The sequence below is a fragment of the Coenobita brevimanus genome, chromosome 23, assembly GCF_032717465.1.
Source record: "Coenobita brevimanus isolate Jiangsu-jjx chromosome 23, ASM3271746v2, whole genome shotgun sequence".
NCBI lineage: Eukaryota > Metazoa > Arthropoda > Malacostraca > Decapoda > Coenobitidae > Coenobita > Coenobita brevimanus.
In genome coordinates, this window is record NC_136976.1 from 62130763 (window position 1) to 62148542 (window position 17780).

Consider the following 17780-nt stretch of genomic DNA (forward strand, 5'->3'; position numbering starts at 1 on the left):
AATTTCTAAGACCGCTTTCTGCACACAAAATTGAGAAGTGTGTGTGTGTGTGTATATATATATATATATATATATATATATATATATATATATATATATATATATATATATATATATATATATATATATATATTCTGGAAACAATTATGGGAAGATTCCGTATTCTTATTCATCCTGTGAAAGCAAATTACAGTTACGACACAGACGATCGTAAGTTTGTAAATTTGGGTCCGGTTAGACGGCGCCAGACTTGAGACTAATGAACAAGCTTAGGATCAACATGTCGGCCGGATCAACGAAATTACGCTCTGCTGTCTCTTGTCATTAAATCCCAGGCCCGTATATACTTTTTGAAAGGGGAAGAGGGTTCGTTTTCTATGAATCTGGACTTGCTTAGCAGCCGGCTGGTCAAAGGTCTGCTGCATGCTTAGTAGCCTACAGGGGTCTGGGTGTATGTACAAATGACGGTGAAAAGCAGCAAAAGACTTCTGAACAACAGAGAGTGACTCTTTTTGCACTGATATTAAAAAAAAAAAGAAAAAAGAAAAAAAAAAGAAAAGCAGACCTTGAGAAAGCGAACCTCTAGGCAGGTGGGGCTGTCGTCTGACCCTTTCGACCCCCCCCCCCTATCCCTGGCTACAAAGTTACGATCAACCCCCTCAAGGAGTAAATTGTAGCAGCAGTTGAACAGGGCACTACTCCCAAGGTGGATGGAAAGCTGATGATAGAGAGACCTGGAGCTCTCGTTTCATCAGCCTCCTCCTTTGTTTCAGTAAGACAGAGAATAGACCAGCATACTCTCCAATACAACTTTCTCTAACTGTCAACACCAAACTACATGCACAATACACACCACACTTTCTATTCCAGAATAAAAAATGGTATCCCAACGCCCAGCCTCGGAGTCCCCCTGGGGGGTGACATTAAAGCCTCCACCATCCGCCCCTCTTCCGGTGGCGGCCAAGAGAGATGCATGGAACTACCGTTTGACTCACTTCTCGTTCACTTCAGCAACATTCGTGGCCTTTCCTTTGATTTTCTCTCTGTTGATCACCCCCTCTCTTCTTCTAAACCTCACCTTCTTACTGAGACTCAGCTGTCTGAGGGGACTGATAGCACACCTTTCACAGAATCCTCCTACATTCTCCATACTTCAAAGCCAAAGGTGGCTGTTGTCTATTTGTAGGCAACAACATATCTTGCTCTCGTGTTCCTGAACTTGAATCGTCAAGATTCTCTACTCTCTTGCTTTGGCTGGTCTGTCATTCTCTGGCTAAATATATCTGTGCTGTAGACTTATCCCTTAATTCTACTATGAAAAATTCTTCGACTATCTTACTTCTAAGATGGAAGACACCTTGTCAACTTCTCCTGTCTCTGAAATCTCTATTCTAGGTGATTTCAATATTCACCACCACCTTTGGCTACCCTCTTTTTTCACTGATCCACCTGGTAAAAAAGTGTACATCTTTTCTATCCATAATGACCTGGAGCAGAATGTACAGCACCTTACCCGTAACCCTGACCACTTTGGAGAGAGTTCCAACATACGTGATCTTTTCCTTACAGCTAATCCTTCCGTTTATGATGTTAATCTTTTTTCTCCATTGGGCACCTGCCACCTCCTATCACAAGCTTGTCACCTTAACCTATCCTATTGCTCCAGTAAGGCCTGTGGACCCTTCCAAGTAGCTGTAGCTGTGGCGTTTTGATGCTGCTGATTTGGAGGACCTTTTGCAGTACTTCTTTGATATTCCCTGATATTATTATTGTTTACATGGCCGAGAGCTATCTGAGTGTGCCTCGTGCAATACGGAAGTTATTCTCTTAGGCATGGAAGCATACATTCCTTTCTTTTATCCGGTGATTAATACAAAAAAAAAAAAAAAATTAATCATGCTTGTTCTAATGCTGTCCACAGTAATGAAAGGGCCTACAAAAGGTACCGGAGCCAACCCACCTCTGAATCTCATCTCTTTTATATCTCTGCCTGAACCGTGCTAAGTCTGTCCTTTGCTCTGCTAAATAATAATAATAATAATAATAATAATAATAATCTGTCATTATGTTCTGAACTCCCTGACTCAAATTCTTCCCGCTCCTTCTGGCACTTGCCAAAAACCTTGCCAAAAACTTTACTTTATCATCCTTCCTTCCTCTTTTCCGCTCTGAAGGCTCTGTAGCTAATCTTCTACTGATAAAGCAGAACTCTTGGCTTAGACTTTCTCCTCCTATTCCACCTTAGATGATTCCGGTGCTGTTCCTCTATTACTTCCCCCCTCTGACTTCCTCATGGCTGACATTAAAATGTCTTCAATTGATGTATTTTCTGCCATCAATGCCATCAGTACTAACAAGGTATATGGGCATGATGGGGTCCCTATTGTTGTCCTCAAGAATTGTGCGTCTATGCTTACAATTTGCTTAGGTAAACTTTTTCTTCTTTGTCTATCAACTTGTACCTTTCCTTCTTGTTGGAAGTTTGCACTCATTCTGCCTGTCCCAAAGAAGGGTGACCATTCCCAGTCCTCTAACTATCGCCCAATTGCTTTAACATCCTGTATTTCAAAAGTTTTTTTAATCCATTCTTAACAAAGAAATTTTAAAGCACCTCTCCTATCACGACCTTCTTTCCGATCGGCAGTATAGTTTCACCAGGGACGCTCCACTGGCAATCTTCTCATTTACTTTTCATCCTCCTTGTAATCCTTTCGGGACTTCGGCGAAAGCTTTGCCATTGCATTTAATATCTCAAAAACTTTCGAGTAAGTCTGGCATAAATCTTTTATTTCCAAACTGCCATCTTACGGTTTCTATCCTTCTATCTGTGCCTTCATCTCTAGGGATGAGGCTATGGCACACCTGATGCCTGACTTGGCTCGTGTCTCTGACTGGGGTAAAAATAATCTTGTTGTTTTTAATGCATCAAAGACTCAGTTTTTACACCTATCAACCCGTCAAAATCTTCCACAGGAGTACCCACTAATGTTTAATAATATCCAGCTCAATCCTCCATCATCCTTGAACATGCTTGGCGTTCCATTCACACGGGACTTATCTTGGAAAGATCATATTGCATCTCTTGTAAAATTTGCTTCCAAGACATTAGGTGTGCTAAGCCGACTCCGTGCCTTCTTTACCTCTACACAGTTGGACTTTATACACGGGTTTTATTCGCCCCTGTTTACAGTACAACTCTCATGTGTGGGGAGGCTCCCCACATACAGCTCTTCTCAATAGGGTGGAGTCAAAGGCTATTAGTCTCATCAACTTTGCTCCTCTTACTGGCTCCCTTCAACCTCTGTCTCTTCACCGCACTGTTGCCTCTTTATCTCTTTTCTATCGCTACTTCAATGGTCACTTCTCCTCTGAACTGTCTGCGTGCATCCCTCCACCTCTACGATGGGCACGTAGCATCCGTCTAGCAACAAACTCTCATCCCTTTTCTGTCCAACTCTCTAATGCAAGAGTTAACCGTTACTCCCAGTCCTTCATTTATGCAACAGGTCAACTCTGGAACTGTCTCCCTCTGTCTGTATTTCCTACTTCCTATGATCTCCAGTCTTTCAAACGCCGTGTGTCCAGGCATCTCGAAATGAATGGATCTTGAATTGGCTCTCTTTTGTATTTTTTTTTTTCTTGGAAGGAATGTTCATGCGGGCTCAGCCTTTGAGTCCTTCTTCCTTGCATTAAAAAAAAAGAAAACAGTCCACATATACACTGTATTTTTATCTAAACTGAAATGACAAAACAGGAAACTGCAAGACATATAACAGACAGTGAGTTTCAGCGTACTTTTGCAAAGATCAGACTACTCAAAATCGTCGAGCTTTAGACTTCATTTGATGCTGCGTTCCAGGCTCGTCCCTGTACAGCATCCAACAGTAATTCGCGAACATGCTTTCATTCCAGAAGCCTTGATAGCGATGTTCCATTGCACTGATATCTTGATGGAAGTGTTCTCCCTGATCATCGGGGACGACTCCCAGGTTCTGTTCGAAAACTTCAAGATCCGAATAGAGAAAATGAACTTTCAGTGACATCCGACACCCCATAGCGGCAAATGAATTGAGGAGCCTTTCAACACCATCTTCATCATCCGGTGACCTCTTGTTTCCCAGGAAATTTTCGCATATCCAATTGAATGAGGTCCAGGCAGCCAGTTCCACCGTCCAAATAGGTGCTGAGGTTGTGGTCTCTCAGAAGTTCCTTTATCTGTGGGCCGATGAATATTTCTTCTTTCAGCTTAGCTTTAGTGATGCCTGGGAATTTGCTTGCGACATATCCGAATGCGTCAGTGTTTCATCTTCCCAGTGTCTTCACGAAATGCTTCATTAAGCCGAGCTTTATGTGAAGCAGAGGAAGAAGAATGTCTCCGTGAGCAACCATGGGCTCACTCGAGATGTTCGAAGTTCCTGGCGCGTATGTTTGTCTAGGTGGCCAGGTCGACTGCACGTAGTGCTTGGAAGTTGCACGGTTATCCCAGAGGCATAAGAAACAACCGTTGTGTGAAGCCTGATTGCAGTTCCATCAGCAAACCGATCACTTTCAAGATTCCGCACAACTTCCATTTGTATTCTTCACATTTTATGGCATCTAAAAGGACCGCAATGTTTTCATAACACTCTTTCATGTGCACTGAATGTCCTAAAGACACAGAAGGTTTCATATTCCCTTTGTGCGGCAATACCGCCTTCAAGCTTTACTTTGCTGAATCAATGAATCAACGCCACTGAGAAGGATCATGCTCCTGTGAAAGGCAGTGGAACAATCCATCAGTGTCGTTTCAAAAACATAGTGGTCCATCAACAGAAAAAAATGAAGAAAGATCTCCATTTCGTTTTCTGAAGTATGTTACTTGAACATCTTTCTTCAGCAGACATTTTTCTTTCAAATAAGATGCCAAAAGTTCAGCCTTGTCCTTCGGTAGTCCCAAATCTCGAACTAAGTCATTCAGTCCTCCTTGAGTGAACTGTTCAAGTGTGCCTTCATTGTTGGTTAAAAACTCTGCATTTTTCTTTCAAGTGAATTATAGATAATGGAATGACAAATCTGATGCATGCAGATGAGTGTTGCTTGCTGCTAATAAACACAAGGTTTCCGGACTGTTGCAGTTTTGTTGAGGTCTGTGAACGTCTTGCTTTGATGATAACTATTGATAAGCGAAAAGTGACGTCTGTTTGAGGATAAGCATAAAGATGTTTTGTTACCCACATTAAGGTATGGGTGTGAAATTTTAATGTGGCAGGAGAACGAAAAATCATGAGCACGAGTAGTGGAAATGGGATTATTGAGGAACATTTGTGAAGTACGATTATTGAAAGACGTGGAGTTAGGAAGTAACTTGACAGTAAAGTTGAAAACAGTGTGCTCAGATGGTATGATGGGTTGAGAAAAGCTGTATATAAGTAGGGTGGCGAAATGGGTACCTGTAAGTTTGAAGGCGGGAAGAGGCATGGTAAGCCAAGATGGTAGATCGATATGGTAAACTGGTATGTGAGCAAGCAAGGTATGGAGTCAAAGTAAGTGAATTAATGGGAGTCAGTGAGTTGTCGGATTGACCTGGTCTGAAAGGTAATGTGGTTACTATTAAGAGAGAGAGAGAGAGAGAGAGAGAGAGAGAGAGAGAGAGAGAGAGAGAGAGAGAGAGAGAGAGAGAGAGAGAGAGAGAAATGCCGATCGTCATGCCTGTGAGGTGGAATCAGCAGGATTCTAGGAACCTGAATGGCAAATGAATTGGTGTGTGGACCATTTCACTGAGGATACTGTCAGTTAGTTCTCCCTCTGTCTTATTCTTCTTTCTTGGTTTGTGGACCCTGCCTCACCCCACCTTAGGGGCAAAAAAAGAGGTCGGAATCATGATGAAGTGAGAGAAATGTGAGGGCAGTGATACTGTGGGAAGGAAGCATGGCCGCCGGTAAGAAAAAAAAAAAAAATGTAAAGAAACACGTGATTAGTCCAGACATGAAGAGATGACTGTGATTAGTCACCATCCATATTTGCACTGTTGTGTGCTTTCATTGGCCAGTAGTCTCAGACTCTATTACTTAATGTAGCGAGTGCTTTTTTTTTTTGTTTATCTGAAATGTATTGGTGTAAAAATATTTGAAAACTATACTCAAGTAAAAGTAAATGTGGTAAATGAAATGCATACTTTTAAATAATCGATACCCACAAAAGTTACTTGAGTACAGTATATTAGTAAATTTACTTCGTTACATTACAACTCTCGGTAAACAGCATACAAGAGAAAGTTGAAGTGTTACATACAAAATACATCGCTATGCAAAAGGTGCTACGAAGCATGCAGTGGAGCTTAGAAATACAGTACGACCCTATACTTGTACTTTCTTCACATGGCCTAAGGTTGCATTCGCTGCATTTTGAGTGCTGAGTTGCAACAGATTAACAACAGAATAGGCTATGGTGCTAATCACGAGGAAGTGCTGCGAAAAGGCTGTAGAGTCATAGTAGTTTTATTCTGCAATTAATTTACGAAAAAGAAGGTAGAAAAGGACGAAAATCTTCTCCAAATTTAGGTAATATAGTAGAAACTAAAAACCCCTTTACCTGTCATCGATTAGTTAGTATGGAAGGCTCTCGTGGCTTGTTGGGAGAGTAGTGGACCAAAAATGATTGTGTTAGGAGTATACGGTTGTGGACATAAATACTAATCAATTTCACTGCTATAAATAAGGAGAAAGTGAATGATGGCTTTTGAAACCTTGTGATGCCATCTCCAGAGTCCACTAAACTTTTCAAAATATTATGTTTCTTAATGGTCGACCAATAATGAATTGATAATATTGTCCGCAACTGTAGGATTCACTCTTTAACCCATTATGGTCGAGGCAACTCTAGCATTGAATTCCAGTTAATGTCAGTTTTTGTATTCAGCTGAAAGTGAGTCATAGGAGTCTGATTATTAATACTGTCATCATTAACCTCCTTAGTTTCAGAAAAATTCTAGTACAGGTACATAATGTAGTTCGTTCAAGTTAATGTCAGGCGAAGGTACCGCGGGTAACGCCAGAGAAACTTATTTAGATTATTCTTTGGCTAATATATCTATCTATCTATTGCCAGACGCCTCAATCCCGTTTGGGGTGGCCACAAACAAATCGCCTCCAAGTCGCCCTGTCCCCCGCCATTTCACTGCCCTGCTCCCAACTCACACCCCCCTCTCTCATATACCTCTCCACCCCATCCCTCCATCTCATCCTCGGCTTCCCCCTCCCTCTTCCCCCCTCCACCTCACTCACATACACTCTCTTCGTCAGTCTTTCACCCTCCATCCTCTCCACATGGCCAAACCACCTCAGTGTGTTCCTCATAACGCTTCCTATCACATCCACATCAACACCACAACGCTCCTTTATATCCTCATTCGTCAGCCTGTCTCTCCATGTGACTCCACAGGCTCCTCTTAAATAACTCATTTATAATATATGTATATATTATATAATAATTGTATAATATATACATACAATATATATATATATATATATATATATATATATATATATATATATATATATATATATATATATATATATATATATATATATATATGGGCGTCCGGAGAGGGGGGGCAAGGGGGGGCAGTTGCCTCCCTTTGGAATTCCAAAGTGTTTGGAACTTTCCCGGTCGTCAGGTATATTTTCATTCTTTTGAGTTATAGCATATCAACTTTATGCATTTGCTGTATGTCATGTAAGTCATGTAATTATATGCCTATGCCTATTTGGAGTGTGTATTTTGATATAACCGCACATACTGTATATGTATAATATCTTTTATTTTGCCCCCCTTACAAAAAAATCCTGCGGACGCCTCTCTCTCTCTCTCTCTCTCTCTCTCTCTCTCTCTCTCATCAGCCATTTGAGTGTCCACTGCAGGACCGGCCTATCCCGATCGAAGTGGGGACGATACAGCCAATGTATCTCTACCAAGTGGCTTAGGCTGTCTGGTAGAGATCTGAGATTGTATGTAGGGTGAGAAGTGCTTGTAAGTGTACTTGTAGTGTTGGAGTGGCTTTGGATGTGTGTGCAGTCTGTGAACCAAATGTAATCGGCCTGCGCAAGCCGACTGGGTGCAAACATACTTTACAGTATGCGACACTGGTTCCACCACAGCACCCCTGGTGTCCGCCAAAGTAGTACGTGGCCAGATGAACGCTCCCAAAGTTTATTACCCTGGAGGGGCGTGAACCCTCGTTCTTCACTGTACGAAAACGCACACTTTTCCACAGAGGCTCCGTATACTGTATATATATATATATATATATATATATATATATATATATATATATATATATATATATATATATATATATATATATATATATATATATACATACAGTATGCCAGTACTGCTGTACCATATCACAATCTTTAATCTTTTTACAATATAATGAAAAACAGGCAAAGTACAGAATTGGCTAGATTATGACTGAAAAATGCTAAAGCGCCTTTGATACAGGATAAGATCATAAGAATAACAAATGCTACAGTGTAAAAATGAAAACTGAGCCAATCATTGTGTGCAGTTACCATGTATTTTATTTTTATGGCTATAACAGCACTATGGAAGGAATAAAAAAAAAAGCTCGTGGCTGAGCAACAGGAAAAGACAGGACAATATGGCTAGCTGCTAGCACTAAACCAGCCAAGTTGACAACACTTAACAGCTGACGAAAACAACGAAGGCCTCTCTCTCTCTCTCTCTCTCTCTCTCTCTCTCTCTCTCTCGTCATGAGAGTGTAATGGTATACCTTATTAAATTTTTCGAGAAAAAGTGATGGAAGCTGAAATCCCGGACTTATGGAGAATTTTAAAAATTCCTCCCGGACGAAGATTTTGACACCTAAATGCAGGACAGGTCCGGAAAAATCCGGACGTATGGCAACCTTAGGATCATCTGCTTAAGAAACGAACATTCTGTAATGGCTATATACTCGTATATGTCACCTATTGTAGTATCGAAATGTAAAGCAAGTCTCTTCATCATTTGGATAATTAAATACTGAAGCACTAATAAAGTAATGAAGCACATGAAGCACTAACTTAATACAGTATTGCTTAGAGCTATATGAGTATTAGATCAAAAGATCAAAGTTAACGCAATTTTTCATGAGTATTTTCAAAGGGTATTTACTGTAGGATCTGTAGAGGGTAATACCTGATTTGTGCTATCCCTTGAAATGTGTGAGAAACTTTATAAGAGGCTAGTTTTCCGCAAATTTTTGAGTAACATATGTTATGCGAACATGGGTGAAATCCTCAAGCTATAATTATTGGTGACCATAAGAATAAAAACAGTCTCATTCGCAATTCGTCCATAAAGCCATCAGTAATTGTAGCTCTGTTCAATAAGTAAGTTTTTTTTTTTTTTTCCCCTCAAAACTAAGCCAGGAAGAACTCTCGTGCAGTTTCTCACAGATTCCTCGGCGCACCCTGTATGAGATCCTAGTAAATACTTACACACACACACACACACACACACACACACACACACACCATTGCAGGGCTATCCTGTGTAGTTAACCGATGTTCCCTCGCAGCAGACATCACCTTGCCAAAGCGAGGGATAAGGAAAAGTGTGGAAGTTTGGTTCCTGAATGAATGCCGCATCCGTTTCCAGTCAGTTACCAGAGGCACCATAGTACAGTAGGCTCCACATCACCTCATTATTTGGTTAAATGGTTTCTACCCAGTGTTGTAAATATTTTCCTGAGTTACAGGAAACCATTGGGCTTATCACTCAGTGCAGAGTCACTACAATGGGTGAGTGGATGATGGCCACTCTCACCTACCACCAGACCAGAGTGTAATCTTTGCTATATCTATATGGCCTTGTTTTATAATTCCTTTACGTTATTCAACTTGATCACACTTCTGTTATATGGATAGTTAGATATACTGTAGATATAGATATAAATGTGTGTGTGTGTGTGTGTGTGTGTGTGTGTGTGTGTGTGTGTGTGTGTGTGTGTGTGTGTGTGTGTGTGTGTGTGTCTTTTCTTTCATTTTCTTCCCAGTGAGTAGGAGTCATAAACGTTTGTATGTGTATGTCTGTGTGTGTGTCTGTGTGTGGTGAACAAAATAGCTCGAGTAGTCCTTATCCGATTCTGATCCAACTTGGTGAAGGGATTCAGAATTAGCCTAATGGCTGACCTACTGTGTCTGGGAACAATAGGTCGGTGGTCAAGGTTACAGGACCAGGTAAAAATCTGTCCTGACAAAGTCAGCTTGAAACCTTATGCTCGACTTTCACCAAACTTTGTGAAAACGTTGAGATTAAGGCAAGAACGACGAGGGGGAGGAGCGTCAAGATTACAAGCTAAGGTCATAATTTCGACCCTTGTTTGTGTGTGAGCAAAAGAACCGAAAGGGTTTTGATCTGCTTCGGACCAAACTTGATGGAAGGATTAAGGGCCATGGGGTTTACAGTTGATTTTTATAAAACAATTGGTCAGAGGTCTAAGTCACATGGTAAGATCCAACTTAACAATTTTTATCATCTTTAGACAGAACACTGGAAGCATTCAGGGCATGACAAGGATAAAGAGATACAGTTTTGAGAATAATCAAAGGTCAAGGTCATAAGGAAAGTCTAAATGTCAAAGTTATAGAGCAAAGTCAGCTCAGATAGTTTAGAGCCGATCTGGACCAAGTTTGGTGAAAGGACCACGTCAGACAACATGCAGTACAGTAATTCGATTTCTGGAGCACTCGGTCTAAATTTAAGGTCACAGGGCAAAGTCAAGTGTACGGCCCTTAGACCAGCTGGTGGGAGCGAGTGTTGCACTCTTTGAGTGTTTTTATTTATTTATTTATTTATTTTATGCGTCGGGACTCGCCAAACTCCATGTCTTTGTCCTTACCTTGTTTATTTCACCCCGCCCGCACTGGCTGTCATGCGGTGGTTCAGCACTTCATGGTTAAGTTCACTCATTTCGGAACAGCACTCTGAAACTCTGCTATACCCACGTGAATTACTGTAAGGTCACGGAAACATACAGTATGTGTGCGTTCGATGACTGCGTGACCTGCATTGCGCCGTGAAACTGTCGAAGAAGTGGAGAATGAGTAATGAAACAGACGTGATGAGAAGGAAATGAATGCGATGGACTATCATAGCTAATTACCGTAGAAGACACGGGGTTGAAGCAGGAAAATATTCCTTGTGAAAATCTGTCCTGGGGTGGGAAAGGAAGTCCAGATGATGATGATGATTGTGATGATGAACATCTGTTGTAAGAGTAGTGGCTTAAATGAAGTGAGCTTCTCTTAAAATATCCCACAGGAATGAAAGTGTGAGTGTGGGAAGGATAAATGTATGGGACATAATAAGTACAGTAAATAAATAAATACATACAAACATACATAAATAAAAGTGGGATAAGCTGGTAATGTTGTGGGATGTGGGGAGGGTCCATGAGAGCATACCCTGTGAAAAAGGATGTTGTATGATTAATGGCTTTACTGCAGTTAAGGTGTAGGCTTTTTAAAAGTTCCTTCAGCAGCAAATAACCTGGCGTTGCTCTCTCCTCCAACGCATAAAAATACTGCCCCAGAAGGCTGCTACTGTAATCAACAGACACATATTTGCCTCTACAACACCATCCAAAGAGATTCAGATATATTCTCTAAGTGTTCAAGAACATTGACAGCCTAGGTAAAAAAAAAAAAAATAGGTTTTGAAAATCCATCTCTTTTTAATCAAGGCTTAATGGAGATAATGTGATGTGGCGTGTAGACAAAAATGTATCAGTTAAGTTTTTCATCATCATCATCGTCATCATAATCTTAACCCTTCTTTCCACCGAAGGAATGGGTCCAGAAAAGAAGGAAGAAGAAAGTACGAAACAGCGAACACCATCAACATCACTAACATGGGTCAGACCCTCATTTACACACCAATCGTGCCCCTGGAATCATGGTTCCACCTCATAGGCCTAATCATCTGTACACATATATATATATATATATATATATATATATATATATATATATATATATATATATATATATATTATGATTTTTACAGATGCATTCGCACTGAGATGAAAAAAAAGTACCAAACTCCGTCAAGCGTTCCTCTATGTACAGTTTATCCTGCCAACTTGTTATTCTTTCGACTCCCTAGCATTCTCAAGTTTAGTATCTCACTTTGTTACACACATTATTATACCATATTCATCTATCTACTTCTTGATCTAATACGCCTTCTCCCATCTGCAAACTCATTCACATAAATCCTTTTCATAACCGATTCTACATCCATTACTTTCATGTGACCATGTAACTTAAGCACACTTATTATCAACAGACTTTCTTCCTCCACTTTTTATTCTTCTAATTCGTATCATTACGAAGAAGAAGTCGAAGATCTTGGCACGGCTGAACGAGAATGAGTTTTATGCCCGTCGGTCTGTTCGTTCATGCTGCACGGACCACAGATGAATCCTCTCAGGTTAACAAATTGCCCTCGTCATACAGGTCACACTCTCAAGTCAACCCAAAGGCCACAGTGATCAAGGAAAAGTTTAGGCCAATCACACGGGTATCTCCCATGTGACGTCATAAGTGCACAAGAGCATGCCAGCCAGCCAGTAGCTGAAGCTCACCCGTACTCGTCTCTCCTGCCTTCATGCACCCCAAATTTCATTTTATTTATTTATTTATTTTATTATATATATATATATATATATATATATATATATATATATATACAGAGAGAGAGAGAGAGAGAGAGAGAGAGAGAATTTTCCTCATCGTCAGCAAGTTCTATATACACTGCACACACACACACACACACACACACACACACACACACACCTTTGTAAAACCTGCATCTGGAAAGTTCCACAGACGGGAGGAAATGGCTCGATCAGAGGGTATTTCCTTCCTCCGGGTCCTGCAACGTTCAGACATGTTTTTATGACACACAAGGAATATGTGGATACTTTCATTATTTCTATCCCAAGGAGTAAATAAAATAGTAATAGTAATAGTACTGGTCATCATCATCATCATCATCATCATCCCCACCCTTTTCCCTGCCTGAGGAGGGGCTTGAGGGAGTTCAAAAAAATATGGAAAGAAAATCTTTGGAACTGGGTGAGTTTTCAACAGGCTGCCCTGGGAAATGGCCCACAAAATCATTTACTCATCAGTTAAGTCACCCAAATCCTGCCTGCACATTATATTCCACACAATGAGCACACGAGATTTTGCCTGCAACAGTGTTTCCCAACTTTGCTCAGCTCATTACCCACTTATCGACATTTTCAAGTCCATGTTACCCACATAATCAAATACGAATAGAGAGGTATTTCCATCATCAATAAATGTGGGTTCCTGAAGAGAAAATTACCATACTGAAGGTTTGATGTTTTCTTTCTGTTTACATACATCAAATAAAAAAACCCAGGTATAAACACACGACCTGTCCGGTTTTGACGAGAACCGTTCATACGAAAATATGAAATATATATGACTATACCCTAATTGCTTATAATTCATAGACTGTCTTCTACAAAACTATAACATTTATTGTGTATTATAAACTTGAGAGCGTAATTATTATTTATCAGTCGCTCGGTGATGTCTTTGACAGACTAAATCGAAGATATTCACCACACTTTCCGTTGCACGGTTTTGTTTGGCCACTGAAAGGAAAGGAAATACCTGCTTCGCAGCCATATGTAAAGGAGAATGGAAATAATTGGCGCAAAGCACTCTTGGTGAGAATAGGATATTCTGGCAAAAATTCAATTCAAAAATTTGCCGAAATCATTTACCGAAATTTAAACTTCTAAAAATATTTTTTGCAGGGTCTGCATCATCTCTGCTGTGTCACCTGTCTTACACCACACACCACTGTTCCCCACATCACACACCACCTGTCTTACACCACTCACCACTGGTCCCCACACCACACTCCACCTGTCCCCCACACCACACACCACTGATCCCCACACCACACACCATCTGTCCTACACCACACACCACCTGTCCTACACCACACATCACCTGTCCCCCACACCACACACCACCTGTCCTACACACCACCTGTCCTACAGCACATACCACTGTCCCCCTCACTACACACCACCTGTCCCCCACACCACACACCACCTGTCCCCCACACCACACACCACTGTCCCCTACACCACACACCACCTGTCCTACACTACACACCACCTGTCCCCCACACCACACACCACTGTCCCTACACCACACACCACCTGTCCTACACCACACACCATTGTCTCCCACACCATGACTGTCTCCCACACTACACACCACTGTCCCTCGCACCACACATCACTGTCCACCACACCACACACCACTGTCCAACATACCACATACCACTGTCCCCCACACCACACACCACTGTCCACTACACCACATACCACTGTCCCCCACACCACACACCATCTGTCCTACACCACACCACTGTCTCCCACGCCTCACACCATCTGTTCCCCCCACACCAAAAAACACCTGTCCCTCTCACCAAGCATCACCACCGATCTTCTACACCACACGCCACCTGTCTCCCACACCACACACCTCACTTGGAGCAGAGAGAGAGAGAGAGAGAGAGAGAGAGAGAGGCTGTTTATGCTGAGGTAGTGATATATTGACAGATAATAGATAGAAAACAGCAATTCTTTCAAAAGATCAACTTGCTCCTTAATACCTCCAGGTGAAAGGATGACAGTCTTGCACAGTGACCCCCCCAGACGTGAGATCAGTGCATAATAAACAATCCCCTGCACACGGCAAGGATTTTTACCAGACCACACCTTCGGGACACCCAATAAGTATACCTTGTCCAATCCAATCCACTTACTTCCCCAGTAATCCCCAGTAATCCCCAAAATCTCAGTTTCATCGCTTATACCATTGACTTAGAGTTCTCATATCATAGTCTCATATCCTTAGCATTAACCTTAGCATTAACACACCTCCACTGTATATAAATAAACTTGGTACTGGACATGCCTTTTTATGCATACAAATAAAGGACCTAAATGCAAATTAGGCTATGCAAAAATGGGGCCAATAATATATGGTAAAGCAAGTCGTTCTTTTAGGCTTCAGCACACATGTTGCCTGAGCATATGCCCCCTGTATTTTGTGCACATCCCTGTGTGTGTGTGTGTGTGTGTGTGTGTGTGTGTGTGTGTGTGTGTGTGTGTGTGTGTGTGTGTGTGTGTGTCCCTTCTTTCCCACTGTGTACAAGTATTAGTTATGTGGGTAATGACAGGCGTGTATGACTTCCCGGGAGGGCTCAGGTACAATGACGCTCTGTTCAGTGTGACGCACCTCTGGGCGATCAGCTCCCTTGCACCACCTGAACTCCTCCCCCCCCCCGTCTCTCTCTTTCTCCCTCTGTCAGTGTGCATGTCTATCCATTGTCTGTCTGTCTATCTACTTATCTATCTATCTATTTATTTATCCGTCTATCTGTCTATCTATCTTAGTACTATAGAGCACACTGGGCGGAAGTAACTCTCAGTCCAATTAAATCTTTAGTTAATAAAGTGACGTCTTCTGCTAATCTCTTCAGTTTGACTTTTTTACTTCAAGCTTGCTATTCCCAGACAATTTTATGCAGGTGAGGTGAGATTTTTTTTTTTTTTTCACCTTCTCCATAATGGGGCTAACCTAAGATGAATAAAATGGGTTGAATATAGAATGAATAGACCAGTAAAAGGCGTCACGGGATCCAAGGGGTTACCTTTACACCTGCAGATGTGTTTTCAGCCACTTCACTCCGATAACGTACTTTCTATATCATTCTTGCTGCCTTCAAGCTATTATGTGTATCTAAGGAAGTATATATATATATATATATATATATATATATATATATATCCGAGCTGGAGGGGTTAGATACTGCCTTCCTTTACCCTTTTTATGCAAGCGGTTTCGTAAGCTGAATAAAATCGTCTGTTGTTAATAATAATAAAAGCAAAAGAATCCCCATTCGATGGAAGGGACTATGTGGCACAGGGTTTTATGTTTTCAAATAACCCTTTCACACCTAGAACTTCTCTCAACCACTTCAGGTGAATGACATATTATTCTGGTTCATTCTTGATTCCTCCTGACGATTTTGTTAACTTCCGGGAAATTATTTAGTGACGGGATTAGAATTAGCCTCCATTAACTTCACAGCCTGATTTATTTCCCTGAGCAGAATATAATCTGCTAAAGGTAGCAAGGATTTAGAGGTTTAAATATATTCTTGGTGTCACCACGTTTTTTTTTTTTTTTTTTTTTTTTTTTTAGTTCAGGGGAGCCCTCCAGTGGTAAAAAGGGTTAGAATATGCAACATCCTTCTAAGATCTTGGAGGTCTTTCATAATTTTTTCAATCTGACGACTTTTTTTTTTTTTTTTAATCCCTGCTACCCTCAGCCGATTTTGTTCAAGGTAAACAAACCTATAGCAGTGAATGGGTTAAAGAAGACTAAATGTAACCCCTCTAATTCGGAAGATCTATCCCGAGGCGAAGAATATCGTGTGAAGGCAGTGTTTGAAACGCGCGGGGTTCGGGGGGTTTTATCTCCCTCATGGTACATTTTAGACCCATGAAAATAAACTGTTCCGGAGACCTCGTCATGGGTCCTAATAGCATCCTCTAAAATGTATTCATTATTATTGCGATGGAAATATTTATGTTGCATATGACTATTAAGAAAGGGATTTAAACAGTAACTTCACTATTTTTATTTTGAAAAAAAAAAAAATAAATAAATAAAAGTAACAATTCACTTGCAATCTATAAACAATGTTCATCACATTATGGGGAAGAGTAAAGTTGCTACAGGTATGTTGGTAATGTTGTCCGAAAACTTATCACATGATTTTCATCCACCTTACAGTAGTTTCACTATTCAGTATGGCTTAAAGTTACGGAAGGACTTGAAGTATGACGAAGTAAGACGACATTATTGGAGATTTTCAAATTCATTTTTTATGTAAAAAGACGGAAAAATATGCTTCAATAGGCCTTATGACTCAGGGAGGAGTTTGAAGGTGATGCAAGTTGTTATAATACATAGGCAATTATAAAAATGCCATGTAATGGAGAATACTGCATCCTGAACCTTAGAATATTTTCTGATATCCATTATACACTACCTTATGGCCTTAACTGAGTCGGTTATTTATTCCTCCCCCTCCTCCCTTCCCACAGGGAGCTTAGAGCACCCATTTGTTAATGTTTGCTCCGCTCGCTTCCTCGCTTCCACCTCCTCCCCTCCCCTTCCTGAAAGACGGCCATCTCCCAGATGCATTATTCTATTTCGGCCCCTGTCTGGAGGTAGCACGATTAAAATAAAAACACAAAGTAGAGTTGAAGGGGCGATTCCACAGTAGTTTTCGTTTGTTTGCCTCCTCCCCAACCACATTTAATAACTACATTTTTTCCAAAAGTTCAGTATCCACTTTCACTACCCCTGTCAAATGGTTAGATAATTAAGATTGCTACATAGTTTAGTCACCAAAATCATCATATAATTCAGTCATAAGTCATTTACACAGTTCAGTTTCTTTTGTTTGGGTGCTTGCAAACCACTACAAACAACTGTGGAATCGCCCCGAAGAAATTAATCCGACCTAGTTAAGCTGCAGTTAGCCAGAAATTAATTATTCCATCCTTCAGCTGAATGAGCGAACCACTTCTCTCGGAAGACGCACATTCATTTAAGTCTCGTTTCCTTTAGGCAGTTACGTTCAGCTTGGGAGAGAATTTCCAA